This window comes from Sitophilus oryzae, unplaced genomic scaffold (assembly GCF_002938485.1).
Source record: "Sitophilus oryzae breed Bouriz unplaced genomic scaffold, Soryzae_2.0 scaffold_1389_pilon_pilon, whole genome shotgun sequence".
Lineage (NCBI taxonomy): Eukaryota > Metazoa > Arthropoda > Insecta > Coleoptera > Curculionidae > Sitophilus > Sitophilus oryzae.
This window is the reverse complement of record NW_022146047.1, coordinates 1892994-1919470: the sequence shown is the minus strand read 5'-3', so window position 1 is coordinate 1919470 and position 26477 is coordinate 1892994. Positions and strand designations below refer to the sequence as shown.

Genomic DNA, 26477 nt, shown 5'->3' with positions numbered 1-26477 from the left:
CCATTCCGGTCCCAAGAGAACATTGTGACTCAGATACACAAAACAAAAACAAAATAAAATTTAACCTGTGTAGATTGTATGGGCGGTGGGGGTTTGGTGAGAAGTTAATCATCTATAACACATATAAATCTATTGTGTTACCCTTTCCTGTGTTATAACTCATCATACAGTCTCAGAACTTTGATAAAAGCCAGTATCTGAGACGGTTTAACGGAGGTTATTTCTCCAAGCTTATGGCACGAATAGTTATCGTCTCGGCGTACTCAGTGATGAGGTGTTCTAGTGTTTCCCCATTTTCCCCACAGAATCTGCATTCGTCGTTGTTTCTCAGCTTCAATCTACTGAGGTGGTGATTGAGGAGACAGTGTCCTGTTAAAACTTAAACCGAGGAAAATCTTTGATTTTTCTCGGTCGTAAGTTCTGAGAAATTTCTTCGAATGTCTCGGTCGAGGACTCCCATTCCAGGTTACGAATGGATACTTCCAGATTTATGAGTTCCACTTTAAGTTGGTTTCCACTTGGAAAGCAGGAGGGTTCTGGTTGAGCTAGTGGAGTGTCGCTCCTTTCTTAGCGAGATCGTTTGCTTATTCATTACCTTCTATCTTGGTGGGCTGGCACTCAGAGTAGGAGGATCATTTTATTTTCTAGGCCTAATTTGTTCAGCTTCTCTAGGCATTGCTTGACCAACTTCAAATTATGACAGAAAGGTAATAACAGAAAGTGATATGTAACCAAGGCCCGCTAATTCAAGTGTAGTAAAGTTTTACTGAACGATTCAAACATCCTTTTACCAGCTGGACAGTTACATAATAATATGACGTGCAATATTCAAAGTAGTATCTGCAGTCGATGTCTCCTCGTAATGCAGTCAGCATTCTAGCATTATTGCGGTCTCCCAGCATTAAGAGATTTCTGTTTTTGAGTCTGAATGGTCCGGACAGGATGTTTCATGGCGAGTGCCATTCCGAAGCTTTTGTTCCATTCATAGAACCTCTTTTTCCTACCATTCGAAGAATGATCTCTCCCCAGGCCTTCTAGTGTCACAAAATACATACCTTTACTTTTTATTAAAGTTATCCTAAGATGTAGTTCAGTTTCTAGTTTCCTGCAAATTCCTCTCCTGGTTTCTTCTTCATTTTTTATTTCATTCCTGTATATAACTACTCATTTTATTAATATTCACAAATATAATTATAAATAGATAAGAATCTATATAACTAAAGTAGATTTACACAGTGGTATGTCCTATCAGCAAAAAAAGACAACAATATAACAAATTCTGTGTCCTAATCATGCAACGCACCACTAATCTTGTACAAAAATGTAATTAAGATAAAATTTTTACATTAAACACTTTAGTTCTATTTTTCCTAGGCCACTACAGGATACTCGACGTAAATTCTTAAAATATATCCGATATGGTCTAGTGGCTAGGATACCTGTCTTTCACCCAGGAGGCTCGGGTTCGATTCCCGGTATCGGAAAATTATTTTTAGATTCGTCAACTATTTCGTATTTTGTTGGTTGCAGACGTTGACAACGTTTTATTTTTTTTAAAAATTTTCTGAATTAAAATTGTTTTTTTTTGTAGAATTAATATTTTGTAAAAATTGGCAGAAGAAGGATTTTAGAGTGCTACATTACCATCGGAACGTTTAATCCGAACAGTTTTTATCATTGCTGTTACACAACGAACCACCAATACATACAAGGGTAAGGAATAACGATATAGAAAATATTAGGAAACCTGAAACACAGAGCACACTAAAGAAGAACGCTAACTCCCATGCATTTTTTAGTTTCAAAACGGTTTCAAATTTGTAAAGAAATATGTAATCTGTATATTGAAGTAGCGCCATCTAGCCGCCCAGGAAAGCAACAAAGGTAGCGGCAAATTTAAATAGATGCAATTTATTTTTAAGCAAGACGTATTGACTTGTTCGCCAGTTAGAGCCAATCAGATTTCCACAAAATAATGTGTAGTCGTTTGACTGGTAGTCATTTGACTGGTCCCTAGTTGGCAAACAAGTCAAATGATAAAAAACAAAAATTTATATATAGGTATAAACTATTGTAAAGTGTTATATGGTTTGCTTATATCATTTTATGTGCATAAAAATCTACAATAAATAATTTATTTTAATTTACAGAAAATTATACCATGAAACATTTTACAAACAAATAAAACAACAGATTAAAAAGTATAATATTTACTATAATACCAGATTTAAGAATACATATCGTTATAATACAAGAGAAAGTGACTAAGTCCATCAAAAACAATGTTTTATTTATGTGTATTTTTTACATATGGACTTGAACAATTGTGTAATATAACATTGAGGAGTTTATGTACAAAAATATGGAGTTGATCGATTTTTTTTGTAAAAAATATATGGCGTTGTAAATATTACATTGTTAAAAAATAAAATTCACGAATATTTGGACTGGGTTAGGTTACCTCATCTCACTTTCTCGGATTATTAAATAAAATTGTTAGATAAATCAAAGACCTTTAACTCAGACCTTACCTTTAATAAAGATCTTAAAAATCAAACACAAAACAAAGTTCAAAAAAATTCAAAAATTCAAAATCACGATTGTAAAATGAAGATTGCAAAAAAACACAGCGACACAACCAGAAAACAGCGAAACGCACATCTCCGTTCAATGGCAAAACACAACTGAAGAGGAAGGAGGAAGCCGGAAACGGAAAACTGATTTGACATACAGAACATAATTAATAGGCCTATTTAGGCAACTTCAAAAACAATTTTGTACGCAATTTTTAGGCAACTATAAAAGTTGAAATAAAAATACGCCCTCTAGCGCCCCAGGAAATTACTACCCCAAAAACAGATCGTTCAAGGTCGTATATCTCAGTTGACCTCTTTCAAGGCGGAATCTCAAATAATTTTTTGAAAAGGCTATATCAAAGATCGATAGAAAAATTGGCCTTTCCCATCAGAAGATGAGATAGGATCTTTTATTACACTATCCCATACATAAAAGATACATCAAAGTATATGAGGAGGATAGCAAATTATTATTAGTGTTCCTAACATCGCGTCGCCGTGAAATTGCCACACTCATCAGAACTAGACTAAAAAAAATCGGCACAAATGGTTGTCGTTTCGGCGCACTCACTGATGAGGTGTTCTGGTGTATCCCCATCTTCCCCTGTGAATCTTCATTCGCCATTGTTTCTTAGCTTCAATCTACGGAGGTATTCATTGAGGACACAGTGTCCTGTTAAAAACCCCGTGACAATCCGAGGATTGTTTTTACCTAAATCAAGGAAAATCTTTGATTTTTCTTTGTCGTAATATAAGTTGAAGCAAATTCTTTAGATTTAAAGAATATTAGAAGAATGTAGAAAAGGAAGAGACTACAAAATCGAGCATAGCTAAGTACATGCGCCGATTGTAAAAGTAGAAGAAAAAGAAACTCAATGGAAGAAGGGGAACGTTAACATAGATAGCATGTAGTAACCTATTGCAGGGTGGTAAAAGAAAACCGGGTGGACAATTCAAAAGGTACAAGAATATTTTCCTAGAAAACTTAAAGGGAATAAGCATGCAGAATCAGTGGGAAGGAGACGTTCCACAATAGACCGCAATGAAGAAGAGTTGTAAACTCAGTTATCATCGACAATCAAAAAGTAAAGAGGCAACAAAGTAATGAGATTTTTGAATGTCCGGCGTGCCGAAGAGAGACGGGCATCACGTATCGGGCTTTTCGGTTACAAAAAAGCTCATGAAAGAAAACGCCTTACATAACTATCTTCTGATGCGTGTCAAATACTCGTCAGCGAGTAATGACAGTAAGTAAGTAACCCAACTTATGCAACTCTCAACTTTCAAGCAAAGAAGATACTATTTAGATACAGTCACCTTCATACCACCAACAGCGGTTAAAATAAGGCCTTAGAAATTCATAAAGGCACCAATTATAGATGCAAAAGCGCGGTAGCAGAGCATATTAGCTCGGCGATGCTCCAAAAACGACTCGTCGTACCCGTCGATACATTATTAATGGCGTCGCAGCGCCTGTCTCGTCTCATTCGGCAGCAGATACTATCTGGAACCTAATCGTATGGCTTAAATAATAATCCTCTTTTATGTCCGGCGATATTCTGCGAGATTACCATCTCAGATACGGTCGCGATGTGGATTCTGCGACTCTTTGATGTAATCGGATTGCCGGGATCTATAAATTCACTTCGATGGAGTTTAATGCGCGTCATTGGCGTAGGAGCTGTGACGTTTCGAATTTCATATCATTCTATTTAGTCAATTGACACTCACATACAATTACTATAGGTATACAGGGTGGTCGCAATTTCGATGCTCAACGTTTTTCGCAATTTCGATGCGTCGTTTCTTCACTGGCGTCGAAGAAACGACGAGAGATACCACTTTGGTAAAATTAGACAAAAGTTGGGTTATTAGATGTTGCATAATGTCGTCCATCCAACGTTTCTGTGGACGTCCCACACTTTTTTTAGTTTGCCTTGGCCTTCACACTATTTATTTAGTTATTCGATGCGTCCATCTGTCTTTATCCAGTCCAGAAATATGGCCAGCCCATTGCTATTTCATTTTAGCCATTTCCTGAATTATATCGGTAACCCTTGTTTGCCTCCTGATGTTTTCATTACGAATTTTGTCTCGTAGACAGACCCTTAGCATACATCGTTCCATAGTTCTTTGAGTTTTTAAGAGTTTACTTGCAAATTATTTTGTTAGACTGGTCGTTTCCAGTCCGTATATTTGCACAGGCAAAATATAGGTGTTTGGTTTGGTTTGGTGTTGTATTGTTTTTCAGAATATGTCCCAATTTGCCGAAGGTGCTAATCGTATACGCCTTGTAATTTCTGCGTGTTGGTTTTCTTTTCCAAGTCTAATATTGCGGCCTAAATATATATTCTCTTAAACATTAGATCAAATTATTTTGTGTAGATATGTTGGTATCTTCAGAACTCTTACTTTTGTTTTATTAAAGTTCATGTTCAGTCCTATCTTTGCAGCTGATAGATGTAATGGATTTAAAATTTCATCTAGTTCTGTGATGTTGTTACCTATTAGAACTATATCATCTGAAAATCTGAGGTGGTTTAGTGTGATACCATCTGCGCTAATGCCCTTGGTGTCCCATTCCAACTTTTTGAATACCTCTTCTAGAGCTAGAGTAAACAGTTTAGGTGACATGGTGTCTTCCTGTTTCAGACCTCTCTTCAATACTATTCTGTTGGTCGTAGTTGTTACATCTAATCTAATATGCATCGTTGCTTCCTGGTAAATATTTTAAATGATCTGAGTATATCTTGAGTCTATTCTTGCATTTTGTAGAGCAGCTAATACTGACCATATTTCAACGGTGTCGAAAGCCTTTTGAAAGTCAACGAATGCTAAATGTATAGGTACATTGTATTCTGTACATTTTTCTATAAGGATACGGACTGTATAGAGATGATCTATCGTGCTATATCCCTTCCCTTCTAAATCCTGCTTGTTCGACAGGTTGGTAAACATAAAAGATCATCATTTATATAAGTGTGATAGAAGGGATATAGGTCTATAATTTTCGATGTTTGTATTGTCACCTTTTTTGAAGAGTAGTATTACCTCAGAGTTACACCATTTAGTTGGAATTTTACCGGCATGTAAGCATTTATTCAGCACTATACTTCTTGCTTCTCGTACAGTCTCTCCTCCCAGCTTTAACATTCCTGTACTAATTTGGTACTTCTGGACATCTATTGTTCTTCATTTGTTTCAGTGTTGTGGTTATTTCGTCCTGTGTAATTTCTGGAATATCTTCGGATCCGACATTCATGATGATTAAAGAAAAACCCATTTTTTCTATTTGATTTTGGGATCTGGATGAATATAGACTAGCGTAGAAATCTTCAATGGCCTTAATGATATCATTCTTGTTTTGCATTATAATATTGTGTTTCCATCGTCTATTTTAGCTCTTCCATTAGAAAGTTTCTTTTTCAATATTTTTATTTTACAATTATCATTTAAAGTATCTCCTGTGAGTTTTGTGTTGTAGTTTCTTTTGTCTTTCATGATTTCTGTTTTAACCATTTTGTTTAGTTCCTTATAATATTCGGTTGCTTTGTTGGTTGTGTTTTGCCTCTTGCATGTTGGATCTTAGTTTTGGTCTTGCGTAACTCTTGCACTGGTTGGCCTTGGTCTTGGCCTTGCAAATTTAACGCTAGTCCTCGGCCTTGCTTTTTATGCAAGGCCTATACCAAGACCGCAGAACCAAGACCAGTCTCGCTCAACGCTAGTTTCTAGGTCGCGATGAGGATGATTCTGTCAGGATGTAAAACACGGCGTGTGCCACTCCGGATACCGTGGTAACAATTAATTTATGTCATGGATCATGAAATATGCTACAAGATAAGTTTTCTCACATTATATCAAGTAGCAGTTATAAAGAAATTGTGGTCTGAAGCTTCCCAATACGGGTATAACGCTTTCTCACCACATTGTATTGTAGATTGCTTGTTTCCAAACGCTATGTTCATTTACTTCCATCTATACTTTACGGAAACTTTTGTTCTTTGGATCTAGTACTAAACATACCTCGTTTCGCAAAACCCTGTCTCTATTAAACCATAATTTACTGTCGTTTTTCCAAGATTATTTTGATGTGTATATTAAAACGAGAATACGATTAAAGCCAAACCGACGAGTCTCTTTACGTTATGCCATTGTAGGAATAATAAAGTAGCAGTTTTATTACGAAACGTACGCTATAAATGATATTCATTAGCAATAAAGTTAGAAACGAAAACGTTAAGAGTAACGGTGAATTCGAGGTCCGAGTCTGTCGGGATGGGGATTTTTCTTTCGTCCATGGGTGGAAATTAGAATCTGGCAGATCGCTTCCGACGTCTAGAACTCGATTAAATTGAGCGTACGAGAAAAGGCTGGCCTAGAAAGCGGATCCGTCGTGAACTGCTAAAATGGACCAGGCGTTGAGTTGTTAACTGTCATTTTCGATTGAATTATTCGAAGTGATTCGGTTCAAACGATCCTCGTAAACGGCTCTCTACACAAGGTGCTTTAGAAGTGCATATGCTAATTATTGTGTTGTTATTTCTTATAATAATAATAGTAAATAGTACTGACAGAAATTGTATACTGGGTGACAACAAACTCGTTCTACAAGTCGAAGTGAGGGAGGTGAAAACTTCAATTCATGAAATGAAGACCACAATGCCATACAAAGGTAGTTTTGAATAAAAAATGCTAACTGGGAGCAAAGGAAGTAAAATTTCATAGTATGAAAAAAACATTTCAAAATTTTATTCATGGATAACTGATCTTAACTGAACTGACACCTCTATATTTGGTATATTAGAAGTAACTTACGTATTTTAATAAACCTCTGTCTCAAATTTATTTCCAAAGCTATACAAGGGTAATTTTGAAGGCTAATAAGAAATAAAAGCGAGACGGCACTTACTGACTCATCACAATATCTCCAAAACTACACGGCAGATTGAGCTGAAAGGTGGTACAGATACTCATTAAGGGGCATTTGGGACATATCACTATCGTTTTGTTGCTTTTCGGTAAAATACAAAGAAACCGTTAATTTCGAACGTTAAACAACCTTATTTTTTTATCTGAAGGGAAAAACAATGATTTGATGTCTTGCAGAACTCTTTGTCTAATTTTACCATATTTTTACACTAACGATTTTAATATTGTAAAATAAAAAGATAATAAGCGATTGTTTACATATTCAAAACCCATTGAAGGGATATCCTAATAATCATAGGAGACGGGGACATACAAAGAACCCAAAATGAAGTCGTTCATTTGCAGAGAAAAATATTCAGATTTTCCACCATTATCACAGAACACACTGAGCAAAATTGATCAGGAGTTAAGAAAAAATAGTCATGTACAAAAACTAGAAAATAAAGTTGTAAAAAACCTCGATGTTGTGTTGAACGTTCAAGTAATAACTAGACGACCGGACCCCAAAAATTTCAATAGGAAATAAAATAAAGTTAATATTCACTAATACGGATATTTAAGCATCCACATGTTCCTCCCTATAAATGCAGATTGTACAGGAATGAACTGAAGATGATAGCGATAGGAAACTACAGTTTTGTGAGCAAATGATGCATTTACTTGACAATATTACCCTGAACCCAAATTACATAACTATTTGGGTAAACCTTTGGGTTACCTTCTGGGTAAATCGACTGAACTGTAGTTGTAGGACAGGCGAAAACGCACACTCTCTGCATGAGGGCCATAGAAATGACCTCTTGGGCGGGTATTATTGGTGACCGAATGTTAAATCAAATATTTATCAACCATAATCTAAATGGCAAGGTGCCCGGTGGCGTAGAGATATAAGCTCTCGTCTACCAATCTGAAGGTAGTGGGTTCGATTCCCACACACGGCATATCATCAGCCGACTATTTTTATTAAAATAAAAATAGTTTGGGTACCTAGGTCGACTCAGCCTTAAATGAGTACTTGGGATTCACAATCCTGAGGTAATAATAGGCGGTTGAAGCGTAGTGCTAGCCACATTACCTTCCTTGTATACCGAACGGCTCTAGTATGGCAAGCTGTACCTTGCTATTCCCAAGGCGTTAAACGCTATATACGGGAGCTATTATTATAATCTAAATGGCCAGACGTTACTTGCGGTTTTAAGAAGGAGCTTATTCCAAATTTAAAAATTTTATTCCCCGATCCTCTTTTTAGATATGTTTATGTAGAAATATCTGCTTTTTGTAGAAATATTTTTTATTTAAAAATAGGAACAACTTAAAATAATCTATACTAATATATAAAATCATTAAATCCTGCGCGATCCTGCTCAAACCACTCAACGAAAGTGAAGAAGCACTGAGCAATGAAGCTCAATTTTGGCATATAGGTTGATTCTAGGGTCTAGAGATTCGATAAGAAGGGATTTTTCGAAACTCCAGTTCCAAGGGGGTGAAACCACCCCTCAAATATTACAATATTTTTTATTTAAAAAACGGTCAAGTTTCTGAAAAAACGCTTAAAAACGTATGTTTTATTTTGTTTTTTTACATATTTTAAGATTTTTTAAAAATGTATACAGGGTGTTTCGAAAAATCTGGTCAATGATTAATCACGATCCTGCTTAAAGCGCTTGACGCAAAAAGCTGATTTTTGGAAAACGGATTGACTTTAGGGAGAGGTTCGATAAGAAGGGATTTTTCGAAACTCGAATTCTAAGGAGGTGAAACCACCCCTCAAATATTAGAATATTTTTTTATTTAAAAACCGGTGAGTTTTTCGGAAAAACTTAAATACGTATATTTTATTTTGTTGTTTTACATATTTTAAGATTTTTTAAAAATTTATACAGGGTGTTTCATAAAATATAACCATTGAGTAATCACGATTCTGCTTAAACTGCTTGACGTTTAAAGCTGATTTTTGGCAAACGGATTGACTGTGGGGTGTAGAGGTTCGGTAAGGAGGGGTTTCTCAATTGTTTTTTCTCATGCTGACATAAATGTGAGAAAATTTTATCCAGTTTTTATGTTAATGGAAATTCTTGCTTTGCTTTATCATCACCATTACAAATGATTAATTCGACGCGAATGAAGTCGCGTGTACACGCTAGTAAATGACATATAGTACTAAGTCCTGTGTTTGATGTAATGAATTTATTCCACTTTAAAGACTCACACTGTACCTATACCAACATTGCAAGATTTATAAAGAAATATATTGTTCCAAATTTTTATGCACAACGAAGTGGCATAGCGTATCAGCTAGTAATAAATGTTTTCTTTATTAGTGCGGCGTTACACGGTCCGTTTTTGCAGGTCCCGCACTGCGGGTCCTGTTTTGCGGTATGGCAATATCGCATGAGATGACATGGCAGATGTAACACCATCCGTTTCTGCGGGATGTGCGGCGACATGCTGCCGCAATGCAGGATTGCGGGATGCGGGAACCTTGGTGACGACACAGTCAGTTGAATGTAAACTGTAGCACGGTACGTTTCTGCGGTATGCCGCTTTGATCGCGAAAAGCAAAATATGTTTCATACGGACCAATTTATCGAGCTAATTCGTGGGCTACCTGCCCCTTGGGACAAATCAAACCCTGAATATTCCAACAAAGATGCACGACAAAGGGCATGAGTGAATCCTCATTGTCGTGTTTTGTTTCGTTATGCTGGGTCTCAATATTTCAAGCAATACATCAAAAGATTTTTGAGACATCCAATAGTAGCCAAAGAATTTATCATTGTACTTTCGAATTTTAGAATAAAATTTTCAAATCTTCGTCTTCTTTCGCGTTCGGAATTAAAAGGATGAACCCAGGTTTTACGGCATTCCGGCTCTCGTAATAAATTTTTAGCTTCAAGTAATAAAACAATGTTTAATTTTGAAAGGGACATAGTTCCTTCGCCTCTGCCACACAATATCAAAATGTGCGTAGTAGCTGCACGAAGGTCCCGCAATCCGTTTTTGCAGGATCGTATAATTGGAGGCCACGATCCGTTTCTGCGGCATCCTGCAAAACGGGATGCCGCAAAAACGGACCGTGTAACGCCGCACTTATATGTATATTATACCGAACTGGACGCCGTTTATTTTTCGATCATACGGTATATAAAAACAAATAATATTGATATCGTAAATTGTTGACGTAAAAATATGTCAAGTGCTATAAATATATTAAATTATTTTCACATATTTGTTTCTTTATCTACAAGTATTATGTACAAGAAATGTAAAGATAAGTAAATAATAGTTTTTCTATTAAAAGTGATCAAATATCTAAAATTCCTTAAAAAAACAATTTTTTTAGGTTTAATTGATACATTTAAAAGTAAAAATAAAAAAGCTTATTCCGGTACCGGGAATCGAACCCGAGCCTCCTGGGTGAGAGCCAGGTATCCTAGCCACTAGACCATACCGGAGTACTGAAAGACTGTTTATTAATGCAATAAGAGACAGATCATAAATCATTTTCAAATTATCTTATAAATGCTATTATTATTATTCATAATTAATATATTATAGCAATAAACATATTTTAATATTAAGTAGTTTTTAAATCACATTCTAAATTAAGTCATTAAATTTTATTAATATCTATGAAATCTATTCGAAATTATGTTTGGTAATGGTAATGACTGTAAGAGTTTAAATGTCAAAAATAAAACGTAATATTTATTTTTATAAACAAAAATAAAATATTTCCGATACCGGGAATCGAACCCGAGCCTCCTGGGTGAATGCCAGGTATCCTAGCCACTAGACCATATCGGATAGTGTTTACACTGTTTTTATTTTTGTAGAGTAAGACAGTTTAGATTTTTATATACTTACAGGATATTTTACAGGATGTTACACAAAAGTGGCTAACCCCCATAACTAATTCAAATTCTCTTATTCAAAATAAGAAAAAAAATATTTAAAATATTTGGACGAAAAAAACTGCCTGTCAAAAATATGTGTATAGCATAAACGTCAAATTTAGTGATTACCACAGCCACTGTGACATAAAGAGAAGATATGTTGCTATCCTATTTCAAAAATGTTATTAAAAAATTATAATAAAAAATTATGATAAAATTAAAATGTTATATGTCAAAAAAAATTAAAAACATTTTTGAAATAGATATAGCAAAATATATTTTCTTTATGTCACAGTGGCTGTGGTAATCACTAAATTTGACGTTTGGCTATACTTTAAATATTTTTTTATATTTTTTTTCTCAAAAACGGTTAATGTTAGGTATAGAGTGTTAATATCAATTTCCATAAAATTTTACAGATAATTTACCTATAGAATAAAAAAAGGCGCATCCATTTAAAATAATAAATTTGTTGTCGACTTCCGGTATTTCCGGAAGTGCCGTCATATTGAAATAATTTTTAATCGATAGATCTCATCAATCAAATCGATAGATCTCAAAATCTCCGATCTAGATATTATGGTTCTCTTGAAACTTCTAATGCACGCTCAGCCTGGAACACCCATAGTATATAATCCAGTAAAATTGTATAGTCGTATAGAGAGTGAAAATAAAAAATTACGGGCAAGCTGATTTTTTCATAATTTGTCAGCGACTGTCTTCTGAGTGTAAAATTAACAAAATCGGAAATTTTCCCCTTGCGGTTTTTGAGCAATAGGGGTGTTTTTTTTTAAAACTGTACTACAACAAAATAATTAGACGCAAATTGTACATAAGAACGTTCTCTATAAGTTCGCCTAATGATTTTTTTTTATAAGTCTATTATTTCCGGACTTAGGGCTCAAACACACTGACGACCAGGTTGCACCGGCCAGGCCGCAACTACCTCTAAAACCATTAAATCAAATGAGATAGCGCAAACTAATGTCCTGGCCGTCCGTTGGTCATTGCGACCAGAAGACTACACGGAAATATTATTTTCTGCCGCTTGTTGCCGGTTTTCTTCCAAATTAATACTTTTTCAGATGAAATCCCTCAAATCCAAGGCACAATATTTTATTTTCTATAAGATATAGTGTTTTAGTGTAGTTTTTTCACACGTGCAGAAAATCCAAAGAAATAGTATACAGACTGGATCAAAGGTAAACTTAAATCTAATCCCTTTTTTTATTAAGGGTCGATTCTAGTAAAAACTCAAAACATTTTTATATGACATACCTACTCTATTTATGGTTGGTATGATACCTGTTATTATATTGAGTTTCGATGGTAAACAATAAAAAAAATAATATTTAAAGTTTCTCTACAACCACTTGTTTTTTTAATTAAATTAGTTTTTTTTAGTTGTATTGTAGTCATGTACAGATTTTGCGACATATCGACCGTCTTCTGTTATGGACAGACTGGGCAGTTTTTGAACATTTCTCGCGGAATTCATTAACTCAATACGGGTGAAAGATACCCTCTCATAACTGCTAAGTATTTCTAAGTCAGGCGGCCTCGACGGCCAACGGCTGGGATCTTGGTTAGCTATTCAATTATTCTTGAAATTGGCTGCAAAAATTTGCTGATAACTTCAGCGTTCAGAGGCGGTGCGTCGTCTTGCTGGAAAAATATGTTTTCGAGTTCCATTAAGGGCATATCATCAATAAGGGGTCCAAAGCCTACTAGTTAAAAAGTGGCGAACTTTTAAAAATTTGTATTTCGAAGGATTATAACAAAATATCAAGTGTGCTATCTTTTGGAAAGGTAATTTTAAATTTTTTCAGTTAATTAAAAATATAGACGGTGTCCCAAATAAAAAATCAATTTTTCTGTTGATAACTCTTAAATTATTAATTTTTAAAAAATTATACTTAAGCCATTAAATTCTACGTAAAAAAGTGATTTGGAAATGTTTTCATAGAAATACAAAATTTTCCAAAGCAAAAAAGTTACAGCGATTTGTTAAAAATGCACATTTTTGAAAAACACCCCGTAACTCCGAAACGGTAACAGATATCGATGTGCGGTTTTCACCATCATGTTTTTGACGAAAATTGAGCTCCAGACTGCAATATTAGTTTTCGTCTATCTCCTATAGAAAAAGGTGTTTCATTTAAAAGCGTCGAATTTGACCCACCCTGTACAAAGAGGACAACTGTATTTTAAATATTATATTTAATTTAACGTTTTTCAAACAGGATTCATTAGACTATATTTCTACTAGGTACATTATTTTGAAAAAAAAAAATTAAGAAAGTAACTTCAACATTCATAAAAATAGAAGTAATTACTGTTCATAAAAACATAAGTTCATAAAAACATAAGTAATATTCATAAGCAACATTCATAAAAATATAAGTAATATACACTAATACTAAAATATAAGTAATATTCTACGTTATATTGTAAACATTGAAATAACTGGAAGCTAAACTTTCTACCTGCTTATATTTAGAGCCATGTTTACTTCTAAAGTCGATAAGGGCGCCATATCAGTAGAAATAAGAAACAGAATATCTCCCTTTTTGTCGGTTGCGGATACACAATACTTTTTGTTTGTTGTGAATAGCAACTTCGCTTTTTAGTTAACTCGGATATTTTAACATTTCTGAAACAATATTTTCTAATTGGTAAAACGTAAAAAATCGTTAGATCTGACAACTCTGTTGACACTGGTCGTTCATCTGGCCGCAGCTAAAAACGCAATGCATCCGGCCAGCTGACGGCCAGGTCCTTGCGACTTGGTCGTCAGTGAGTTTGAGCCCTTAGCGGCCGTTTCATGAGCCCTTTGGAGTGGTTTTCAAAAAGTTTGTTTTACAGCAAATTGACCCGTATAAAAGTTGTTCATAATAAATGGACAAGCAACTTTTCCTCATGAATTGTTTTTGTAGCTTGATAGCGGAGATAGCGTCCAGTTCATGAACAAATTAGGGTAGTTTTCAATGTTACTCTTTTTTCAGCCAATTCACCCTAGGAAACTCGTTCAAAATAAGAGTACATATACCTTTGCCTTATGAACTTTTTTTGTAACTTGACTATTTTTGGAGATAGCGCCCAAAAATCTCAAAAAAAATCAAAAATCTAGCTATTTCCAAAAATAATGAAGCTACGAAAAAAAAATCATGAGGAAAAGTTGCTTGTCTATTTATTATGAACAACTTTCATACGGGTCAATTTGCTGTAAAACAAACTTTTTGAAAACCACCCCAAAGGGCTTAATAATAAACTTATAAAAAAATTATGTACAATTTGCGTCTAATTATTTTGTTGTAGTACAGTTTAAAAAAAACACCCCTATTGCTCAAAAACCGCAAGGGGAAAATTTCCGATTTTCTTTATTTTACACTCAGAAGACAGTCGCTGACAAACTCTGAAAAAATCAGCTTGCCCGTATTTTTTTTTTCAAATGACAATTTTATTGGACTAATATTCCAATATCTTTTTAAATTTGAATAAGGTTACTTTCGTACTAATAAGGTTTCTTATTAGAATTAACGAATTCATCAATATCAATAGTGTTCCTGTTCAAATTTTTCATGTTGAACTTTGAGACCTGTTGAATTTTCCGACGCTGTTGATATTGATGAATTCGTTAATTCTAAGTAACCTTGTTAGTACGAAAGTAACCTTATTCAAATATAGAAAGATATTGAAATATACATAGAAAATACCCAGGTTACTTTCGTACTAATAAGGTTACTTAAAATTAACGAATTCATCAATATCAATAGCGTTCGTGTTCGAATTTTTCATGTTGATCTAGTCAGTTTTTAAGCTTTTTTCCGAAGTTAATTGGAATAGGATGGGACATGGATGGGACTCTTAATTCTGTCACTGTTTTTGGAAATATACATCATTACCTTCGGAAATAGTATACACCATTGTCTTTGATATAGAAGGTTTGGTTCTATTTAAATTTCGTAATTTATAGAATCGGTTTGTGTACAATCAGGGTTAGATGAGTATCAAAGGACAGCGATGCTCGATACTTAAAGTTGTGTTCTGATTTGATACCGTAGTCATCTATATTTTAAAGCAAAATCTGATAATTGTTTGTTTGAATTTTCTACACTAACTGCTGCAAAATAAAACACTAATTCACCACAATACACCAAAACACTTTACTTTTGCACTGGACACGCGTTTCGCTAACTATGTTAGCATCATCAAAACTGTAATGTGTAGTTTTAATCATTTGCTGAAGATGTTAACATGGTTAGTGAAACGTGCGTGCAGTGCAAAAGTAAAATGTTTTGGTGTATTTTGGCGAATTAGTGAGTTATTTTGCAGTAGTTAGTTCTTATTTTGCTGTTGTAAGTTGTGTGTTGTATATTTATTTTTAGTGACTATCGAGAAATTACCGGTATTTGAAGACGATTTACTGGTAACATATTACCACGTATTTAGGACATTTAACCGGTAAATCAATAAACCGGTAATGCAATCCCTAAAGTGAGCCAAAACCTTGTTTTTCGGCAAAATATCAACGTTTGTACGGAACAATTCGACCTCGAGCGAAATAGGACGCTACCGTTTCTCGGACCTGGCTAAAAAATAATGGTTTTTGCCGGCCGATTTGGCCAAAAGGCGAAATGGATGGCATTCCTGACAATATTCCAATCTATTTCCAACTTAAAAAGTTAACTGTACCTTCTATTCATCGTAAAAGAGAGCTGGCCTGCTACAAAAAGCGTCCGACGTACGTGAGCTAATTTATAGTTGTAATTTCATCAGCTCGCGATCGTTGCTCGTTCGTTCGTCGTTTTTTTTTTCACAATGCGTTTCGTTTTCGAGTTAACAACTTTTTGGCGGCCGAGAAACACGTTTTTACGCGGCCGGTGCCGTTACTCGGGAAACAATATTGCCTCACTCGGAGACCTGCAGGCTACTGACCTTAATTGGAATCCGAACGGAGATATGCATTGCGGGATGATAATGATGATGGACCGATGCAGACGGAATAAGCATCTGCCAAATATATTTCGAAAAGTTTCTTTTGGAACGATGGGATCGGAAAAATAATTTTACTAACTGCAGCATCTCTCGTAGACATTCACATTAGCGTAACTAGCAATTTATCCGGGGGTGGGCATGGGGGGGGGGGGCTGGGCTTGAGCCCACGGGGGGGCCTAGGGCTTTTATTTTTTTTTAAAAATGAAAAATAATTTTAAAAAACACATTTTTTGAATAAAACGTTTACATGAATTTCTCTATCAATAAATTTCATAGACTTGGTTAATACATTTTTTGAACATAACAAAATAATATTAACTAAACAAAACTAGAAAACGTCATTTTTACTGCATCACAAGCTAATAAAAATTAATATGTAGCCAAAAGTCATAATTCAGTATTTTTCTGGGGGGTGCCCAGCAGTAACTGGGAGGGGGGCGCACCCCCGGGCACTCCTGTAGTTACGCCAATGGACATTCATTTATTGAATCCATATACCAGGGTTGTCTTTTATACAGGGTGGTCCGAACTGTATTCCGGCAACATCGGCAGCGTATTCTGCAGATGAAAATAAGTTAAAAATTCCTGTAAATTTCATATTTTTAGGACATTCGTATATCCTAAAATGCTTAGTTTCGGAGATACATGGTGTAGAACTTTCATTTTTATTTCGATTTTTTCAAATAATTTCTGAACTAACGTCAATATTTGGATGAAACTTGGCATCCAATTGGGAGTTTTTTGACAAATTTGATTTTGATGTCAATATGACTCCTATTTGTAGAGGGCGCCACCTATATATTTTTTAACTGGTTTAAAGAGTAATAAATGTTCGTCCGTACCTGTATAAAACTACTGAGTAAAAAAATACATTTAAGGCGTTTTTTACGTAAAAAAGATCTCTTGGTAAAATTCACTACGAGTAATGGTTCTCGAGATCTTTAGAATCGAAATTATCAATACCTGTCATCATTGACATAAATTAAACATGCTCAAGTTATTAGACCGAAATCATAAATTTGAAATGTTTTTGTGCCAAAAGTTCAACAGGAACAGTTTTATCATCATTTATTCGAGGAAAAATTTAGGATTAATTTAAAAAAATAAAAGCTTCCCAAATTTATCATTTCACTTTAAATAACTATCTACACACATGTCTATTTTATTGTCAATAATGACATGCATTGACTATTTCCGAATATTCCGAATTTCCGATAGAACGGTTGCTCGTAGTGATTTTTATAAAGAAACATTTTTTACGTAAAAAATTACTGAATTTTTTTTACTCAGTGGTTTTATACAGGTACGGACGAAAAGTTATTACTCTTCAAAATAGTTAAAACACATGTAGGTGGCGCCCTCTACAAATAGTAGTCATATTGACCCATCAAAATCAAATTTCTGATATCAAAAAACTCATAGATACCAATTTTCATCCAAATATTGACGTTACTTGAGAAATTATTTTGGGAAAATCGAAATATAAATGAAACTTCTACCGAAGTTTCCGGAATACAGTTCGGACCACCCTGAATATTACATATAGAAACATAGTAGTACGTAAAAATTTTAGACCAACGCCAAACTTTTAGACCGTTTCGTTTAAAACTCTACCTTAATCGAAATTTTGAACTTGACGAATTACAGCCAAAAAATAGAATTAAGGGCAGAAATTTTTAGCGTAATATTTTTTTACAATTTTCGCGAATATAATTAATTGTCTCAACAAGAATGACTTGCCGTGTTGGTTTTTGTTTTCAACAATGAAGCACCACATCAGTTGACAATTTGTCGTTGGTATGTAGAATTTAAATGTGGACGGAGTTTTTTTAGTAACGAATAAGGAACAGGTCAACCAACAACGGCAGTCATCCAGGAAAACGTCGATGCTGTGCATAAGCTGATCCAAGAAGATCGGCATATTACATATAGTGAAATTGAAGCATCATTGGGCAGCGCATAATTCAAAAAATGTTTCATGAAGAATTATTTGTAAAAAATTAGTTTCTCGTTGGATCATCTGATGGCGGAAGAGCAGAAAGCAATAGAGTCAATTGGTGTCAAAGGACTCTAAGCCAGCTTAATGCAAGGAACTGGTGATGAACACCCAAACGCCAATCGGTTGTTTGGTTGTTCCAAAATGAGATTAAGCAAAACCGATGAAAGTTTCTTGAAGTGTTTCCAAAAAAATAGTGGCGTCATTTTTCTCAAAAGTATCGGTCGTGTAGCAACAATTCCTCGTGAAATCAAAGAACTGTTATTGCTGATTGGTATACATATCTATTTATTTGCCGGAAGTAATAGGTGAGTTTCGAATAATCAATCCTCAACGACGAATGATTCTCTATCAAGACAATGCAAGTTCCCATACAACTCGAAAAACAATTTAATTTTTAAAGCAAAAAAACATCGAATTGTTGGACCATCCTCCATACAGTCCCGACCTAAGTTCTAACGACTTTTTTACTTCTCCAAAAATTAAGAATGAACTGGGTGGTCAAAAGTGGGTGGACCCAGAAGATGCAGTCAGCGCCTTCAAAAAAGCAATTTTGAAGGTACCACCAAGCAAGTGGAATAACTGCTTTCAGAATTGATTCCAACGGATGAGAAAATTCATTTTTCTTCGTGGAGAATACTTAAAAAAACAATAGTGTTTAAAAGTGATCTACTCTTTGTTTTTACCTTTATATCAAAATATAAAAAACAACTCTCGTATTTGCTTAATCTCTATAACTCTTATATCGATAAAAATTCACCATTATGTTCTGCCAAAGAGGGAATTAATACCCGAAACTAAAGTTGTCCTCTTGTATGGTGCCAACACAAAACTTCCAAGTACGAATAAAAAGAATTCTTAAATTAATAGTTAACAAGGCTTACCCCATTAAAGATGCTGATTACGTAACATACTTCCTAAGAGAAATCAACACTCGGTCATCTGCTCTGGATTCACTTATCATCCATTATCTCATAGGAAGAGGCAGAGTAGCTGGGATTTAGGGCCACATAATCTGCAAAAAGAGAACTTTTACAAAAATTGTACTATAAGTACCGTATGATCGAAAAAAAAAACGGAGTCCAGTTGGCTGGGAAATGAACATCAATGACATTTCCCCTATAAATTTACATATAAAATGACAGCGATCTTCATTCCATAGCCATCGCTGACGCCGTTTTTTCTCGATCATACGGTACTATCTTCCTTCTTCTTTCAGTGTCATGCTATATACAGAGCGTTAGCGACCTTTCGCATGTACTTCTGATTATGTGTCATCAATCATGTTTACAAGTACACGTTTACAGATACTGGCTTTTGTCTGGCTTAGCCCTGAAACTGTATCATGATTCATAACTCAATAAAGAAGGACACAATAGATCTGTAAGTCGCGGTGATTAACTCATACATTCTACATTCATTCTACATAGGGTTTCCAATTTTCGGGATCGGGATCCCGTTCTGAAATCTCGGAATTAGAACCTATAATCCGGGGATTCCGGGGTCCCGAGATTGACTATCAGAATGAGAAATTTAGTCTAAAGAAATAATAAAAATGCAGCTACATATATAAAAAAAATGAAAAAATTATTAATTTATTAATTAAAATAGACAAAACAAAGTAACGTTCATATTTAGTAAGAAAAAAAAATACAATTCCTGTTGCAAAAAAAAAATATAGCAAACACGGAAATAAAATATGACCTTTGAAAGACTAAAGTATAAGTCGAATGATCTTTGATTGGGCATTTATATATTTCGAGATTTTCGGGATCCCGGGATTTAATATCGGGATTTCGGGATTAACATACACCGGGATTATCTCGGTTTGGAAACCCTAATTCTGCGAACCTATACATGAACTTTGGCTAGGTAAAAGAGTGCTGTAATATAGGTTAACAAGACTCATTATAAAATTACATATTATATATTTTATTAATATTTTTTTCAAAATTGAGAGAAAATGGGAAAATCGTAAAAAACAGTAACGCACGTCTATGGTTTCTTAATTCTTGTTTTTCTCCAAAGAGAAAAAGAATTTAATTCAATTAAATTGCTTCACGATCCTTTTGCATGACAAAACGTGAGTAATCACACATCGAGCAACATCAAAAGCGAAAAAAAAATGAGTCTTAACATCGCCTTTTAATGTACGTATCTTCCAGTACCTTCCATCTAGAACTGTTATCGCCGGAATAGGGTAATGAGGTATGGAACTCTAATCTTCCAGTGCGATCTTGAATACGATCTTCGCCTCATCTGCTGACCTAAAATTACCGATCAGGAACATACGCTTATCGTGCTCCGAGTCTTTTAGTTAGTCTTGATAATAAGCGGTGCCGGTACCCTTTCAATGAGACCGGTTGTTTTTCTCTTTTGAAATTACCTTGTGGTGATTTTCTCTTTTAATAGATAGCCCTTTAGTGTAAAGTATGAACACTTTTAATTATAAAAGCGTTTATATTCAAACACATTGTAGAATAAATATATTGTATAGTTTATCCACATCTATTTATCTTCAGAATGGTATGTAGACTACGTACAGATAGTAACATATAGATTTTGTTTCGTTACTTTAAAAGTCAAACTCGCGACAACAATTAATACAAGCGGATCTTTTGATTTGTCTAGGGCCTAAGGTATTTTGTCAATAGGACTATATTTGGTTGTTTCTTTTGTAATGTTAATGGATGCTTAGAGTATTTATTTGGCTTAGAGTATTTATTATACTGATGGTAGAACCAATAAATGTGTTGTTGGTTTTGTTTCTTTGCGGTGGAATCTGAAGTATAAGTCTTAAACTTCTTTACATTGAACCAAGATGTAGAAAAAAAATTTAGGGTTTAAATACAACATTATGAAAACAAAGTCCTCCTACTCAGGGTGCCATCTAGATAGAAAAGGAGTGAACGCTCCACTTACTGGACCAGAACTGGTCTGCTTTCCAAGCGGAAACCAACTAAAAGCGGAACTGACGAACTTGAGAGATCCCATACGTAATCTGGAATGGAAATACTGCAACACTCTGAGACACTCAAAGAAATTTCTGAGGACTTGCGACCAACAAAGAGCAAAGATTCTCCTTGATTTAAGTAAGAACAATCTTCGCATTGTCACGGGGTCAAAAGGACACTGTCTCCCAATGAACCCCTCAGTAGATTAAAGCTTAGAAAAAACGGCGAATGCAGATTATGTTGGGAAAATGCGAGAAAAATAGAGAACTACCCTCTGTAAAACCGTCCCATATACCGGCTTTTGTCAAATCCCTAAGACCGTATAATGAGTTATAATTCAAGAAAGGGGAACGAAGTAGATATCTAAGGTCGCGGTGATTAATCCCTTCCCATTCATTCTACATTCTAGGGTTTTGTAGCGTTTTTTTAGAACTACCACTGCGAACGGCGGCTTTTCATCGGAGAGCAGTCGTGGGTAAGGTATTTCACTAGAGAGAAAACTAATCAATAACAATAAACAAAAAAAATACAGATATTGGGCGCCAGGCATGTACAGAGAAAGAACACACAGTTGTATATTACTTAAAACTAATGACTATATTTATTCATGATGTTCGTTGCTGATACATGACATTGTAGAGTTCTAGTGAATATGTAGTGGTTATATGTCAAAGAAAGTGGTGGTAAGAGTTGTACTAAATATCTATGAAAACAACTATGATAAAATACAAGACATGTAAAGTTTAAGAAATATATGAAATGTAGCATTACTTTAATTAATTTGATATATTTTATATGATGTTAGTGCAATAATAATATCTATAAAAAAGTAATACTATTACAAGACATAATGCAATGAAACCTAAGATCTAAATTATATTTTAACTACTAAATCGACATGAATGTTCTTAACAATCTAACCACTCAACATAGTCTATACGATATTATTTAAGATGTACGTTATTGTTTAAGACTGTAAATGTTTTGAATGTTAAATGCAAAACTATAACTTAAATCTACACTTAGCTGTTCTTTATGCAATCCTGCTTTAAACAGTAACAGCGTGAGGTGGTCTCGCATCTCTGTACTCAGCCATCCAACACAACCAAAGGGGCCAGAATGAGGGCACCATGAGTACAGCCGTAACTAACTAGCTTACAGCTGGGAACGAAGCAGCATGGGACTCAAGCTACATCCACGCTGTGGCACTTATATGTAAGAAAAATCGTTCTTACTGGGGACACTCGTCCACAGGACATCCGTACATAAGATAATGTCCGTACATAAGACACTACCCGTACCTTGGACACAGTCCGTACCTTGGACACAGTCCGTACCCATGGTACAAAGAATACAAGGTATGATATTGCGCAGGTTGGTCGCTACGTCACAGGTGATAACAGTCGCTATTGGTCAGCACGCTCCGCGCGCCAGTTCAAATCGTCAAGATATTGTTATAAACCTGTTTTTTTTTTGTTTATATACCGTCATTGAATTATCGCTAAGCAAGTTACTGTGGAGCAGTGCATAAGGAGTCGGGCTAGGAAGCGAGAGACCTGAGTTCGAATCTCGGCCGGAACATCACTTTTTATTTATTTTTTAAATACTGTTGTATTCTATAGTTTATTTTTGTAGTATAAAAAGAACTATTTATTCTGTATTTTTTAATCTCCGTTATTAATATAAATTGATTGTTAGTACAATACCTCATTTAATATAAAATAATATTCTACTTTTTGAAATGTATCGGGCCCTAATTGTACCTAAAAGTAATATATTTTTAGTGATATACCATATTGTAAACTATTTAATATTTTAGTCACTTAAAAAGTTAATTTGCATTGAATAATTGCCTACCATTAAAGGAAATTTGAGCTATATAATCCTTGATGGGCATATTCTGGGTATGCAAATACTTCCTTTAAATTTTGGGTGTCGTTCAACCGATTTATTCTCAAAACCAGAAACTTCTACATATAAAAAGAAGCAGAGGTCACTAATTATAATAAACTTCACCCTTGGTATTACTTCCACTAATTATAATAAACTTCACCCTTAGAATTACTTCTATCACAATTACAATACGTTCATCTGCATTGGCATTTTCTACTTTTCGATGGGAAACAATAAACTTCCCAACATTTTTTAAATGATGTAACAATTCCTCTTGTGGTTACTTTTCCATAGATATCCTCATCTCTGTCCTCATGTGAATTCAGAAGCAATAAAAATGAAAATTATTTACCATAAACATCGCAAACTAAAAACCTAATAAACAATTTTATACCGAATATAGAAATAAATTTATTATCGTCCAAAACCATGTTAATAGATAATTATTATTTTTAAATATATTTTTGGAACTGCTGGTTTTAGTAATTATTAAATTAAACGAACTAAAAAGTCTTAAAAATAAACAATGCTTAACCATAACCTCAAAAATGCAGATCTCCTGTCAACTTTCTTTATTTTTTATTTATTCATTATTTTCCTAGTGACGTCACAGGTGGTATGCGCGAACTGAACGAAATTGGAGCCGCTATCGATCATACCTTGTTTTCTTTGTACCATGGTCCGTACCTTGGACACTCGAAATACTTCCGAGGGCTCAATAAATAATAAACAACATGTCCTTTCTTCCATGTGACATTCTGGACGACAAAAGAAAAGGAGCGCCAACGTGCCAGCAAAACACAAATACAAGTTGGGACATCCATAACTCTATCCTGTAGTCTCGAAATAGCAGCTGATTCAAATTATACAGCAAGACTTAAATAATCACCATTTCCAAAAGCTGGGATACAACCGAGCGTCAAAACAAAGTGAGGTTAAGCACGGAGAGAGTTGACAGAAGCGATGTTGACAGCGCCTCCTCAGAGCGATAACAGGGTTGTGTCGAACGATAACAGTGTTGGCGACTAGGGAACGTAAAAATTACGCGTCAAATAAACTATCCGGCCTGAACGAGAGGGAATCCGGTGATGACAGGCCAGACATCATATATTATATATAAAAAAGACATGTAACGAACTAAAAACGTTACAGTTTAAATAAGTCATTCCTGTTGTAGTTAGAAGAACCAGTTCTTCATCTCATTCCTTGTATAATTGTTTGGTAAATCGCTTATGATATTTATTTTGAAATTTTTCAGTTTCCTATCACCATGAACTGGGACCAGAGTACCTTCTTAATTTATACCGTCCGATGATGCTTGTCATTGTTTTCTCTAATCTCTAATGACTCTAATCTATAAATAGTTCAGTGACACAAAGCTTGTGAAGTTATATAGAGTCTTAGGGGGCATCTCCATCATATCACTAAGTGTTAACTTTATCCTTTCAATGCATTGGATTGCGAAGCAAACTCCCTCTGTAGGATATTTGCTGGCACCATCCGCATTAGTGACACTTTATACTTAATTTGTTTGAAACATTTTTTTCAGGTGATATCTAAGAAAATAGTATTGACAACCTTGTTAGGTTTGTTCGTTTTTCTTTAGTTTGGTGTGTTTTCCAATACGTCTCCATTCTGTCCTTTTCCCAATATTATGGATTTTTTCTTCAGGTTTCTTTTCCTTTGGACTTACAGAATGGGATATTGCCTGAAATCTAATATCACATTGTAAGATTTATTTTAGCTTCAGTTAAAGTTTTTGTGTTGTTTATTTAAAGTCAAAAAAATAAGGTATGGTGGAAACCTGAAACGGGTAACCGTTCATAGATTTCTAGTCTGAAACTAGTAATATTCTAAACCACCATTCCAAAGTCCAATTCTATAACTGCATGTCTATAAAAAATTCTTAGCATGAGTATACTAAAGTCCGGTTGACACGGTCCAAGTGTACTTGGACAAAGTACACTTGGATTGTGCCATATAAGTATACGTGCATGGATATTGTAAGCATTTCACTTGTACGCTGCGTCTACATACGTATAATTTCAACTGTTTTATTCAAGTGGTGTTGGAAGGCTTTGTAAGATCCAAGTAAGTTGCCTACTCACTTGGACGTTTCGAAGCGTACTAAGTTCCAATTTGACAGTTAATTCAATACTTACAAGCGGCGTACCAGTGAGATGCGCGCAGCATTATTATTATACAATAATTATATGGTAGCATGCGAGTCCACTTGAACCGTGTCAACCCGCCTTTAGCGTTTAGGTTCAATCCGAAATCTTACAGTATAATAATTGTTAATCAATCCAATATTCGATTTTCGCTAATTTTCCACACATTTACGTAAGAGATAACCGTTTACAGAGGCCAAATTTTTCTCCATAACTAAACGCCGTTCCTCCGTCCGCGCATGTTTATGTGCTCGTCTTCTAACATAGTCAGTCGCCCGTCATTCGTACACGTCCGCCACTTCATGAATTTTAATATCACGTCTGCGACGTAATAATAATGGGTGCCTGTAACAGGGGACATAATTATTGTAGCTAAATTATATCACTACACGATAATTTCCGAGAAAAGAAAAAATCGGCGATGTCCGAGAAATTATTCAGCGAGCTGAAATGCTCTGTCGTTCCATCGCCGCGTCAGTCTGGCCGCAGATCGTTGGCATCGCTCTATTTAGTTCAGTCTGCTTATGCATCAAGTTGCAAAGGATTCTAATAGATTCAATTTACATTTATTAAACTATAGAAGTTAGCATTTAGAATATCAAACTATATTAATTTTGGGGAATAGGTGACAGGTGATTCTCTTAACATACCATGTAAAGTTTATTTTTTATTATTCAAGAAATAGTGGAACTTTTGTAGGTCCCATAGATTCCGTTGTGTGTCAATTTCTAGAGATGTGTTTAGTCTAGAGATTTAACGTCTAGAGATTGGCCTCCATAAAATTATAATCTATTGTTTTTTGCGATCATACGGTATATAATCCGGTAATAAGACTGATAACTAGGTTTGGCTTAATAATAAATATTAAAAATATATTTTTGGTGTATGCTAGTAATTCAATTACTAATTAGAAAGAGTATTTTTAGATTTTTATATCATCATATACAGGGTATTCCTTAACGACATGCTAATATTTAAGAGGGTGATTGTTGGACCTATTCTAAGAGAAAAAAATCATATGAATGTATGTCCTAAACATCTTAAAATATGAGATACAGTGT

At 34.7% G+C, this 26477-nt stretch overlaps 3 non-coding genes across 3 annotated transcripts; 1 reads left to right on the top strand and 2 right to left on the bottom strand.

Annotated features, from left to right (window-relative positions):
- The first annotated feature begins 1412 nt into the window (after positions 1-1412).
- Trnae-uuc lies at positions 1413-1484 on the top strand. Its single transcript has one exon. It is a non-coding gene; the product is annotated as a tRNA-Glu (tRNA).
- Positions 1485-10891: 9407 nt separating this feature from the next.
- Trnae-cuc lies at positions 10892-10963 on the bottom strand. The gene has a single exon. It is a non-coding gene; the product is annotated as a tRNA-Glu (tRNA).
- Positions 10964-11243: 280 nt separating this feature from the next.
- Trnae-uuc lies at positions 11244-11315 on the bottom strand. The gene has a single exon. It is a non-coding gene; the product is annotated as a tRNA-Glu (tRNA).
- Between the last annotated feature and the right edge of the window lie 15162 nt (positions 11316-26477).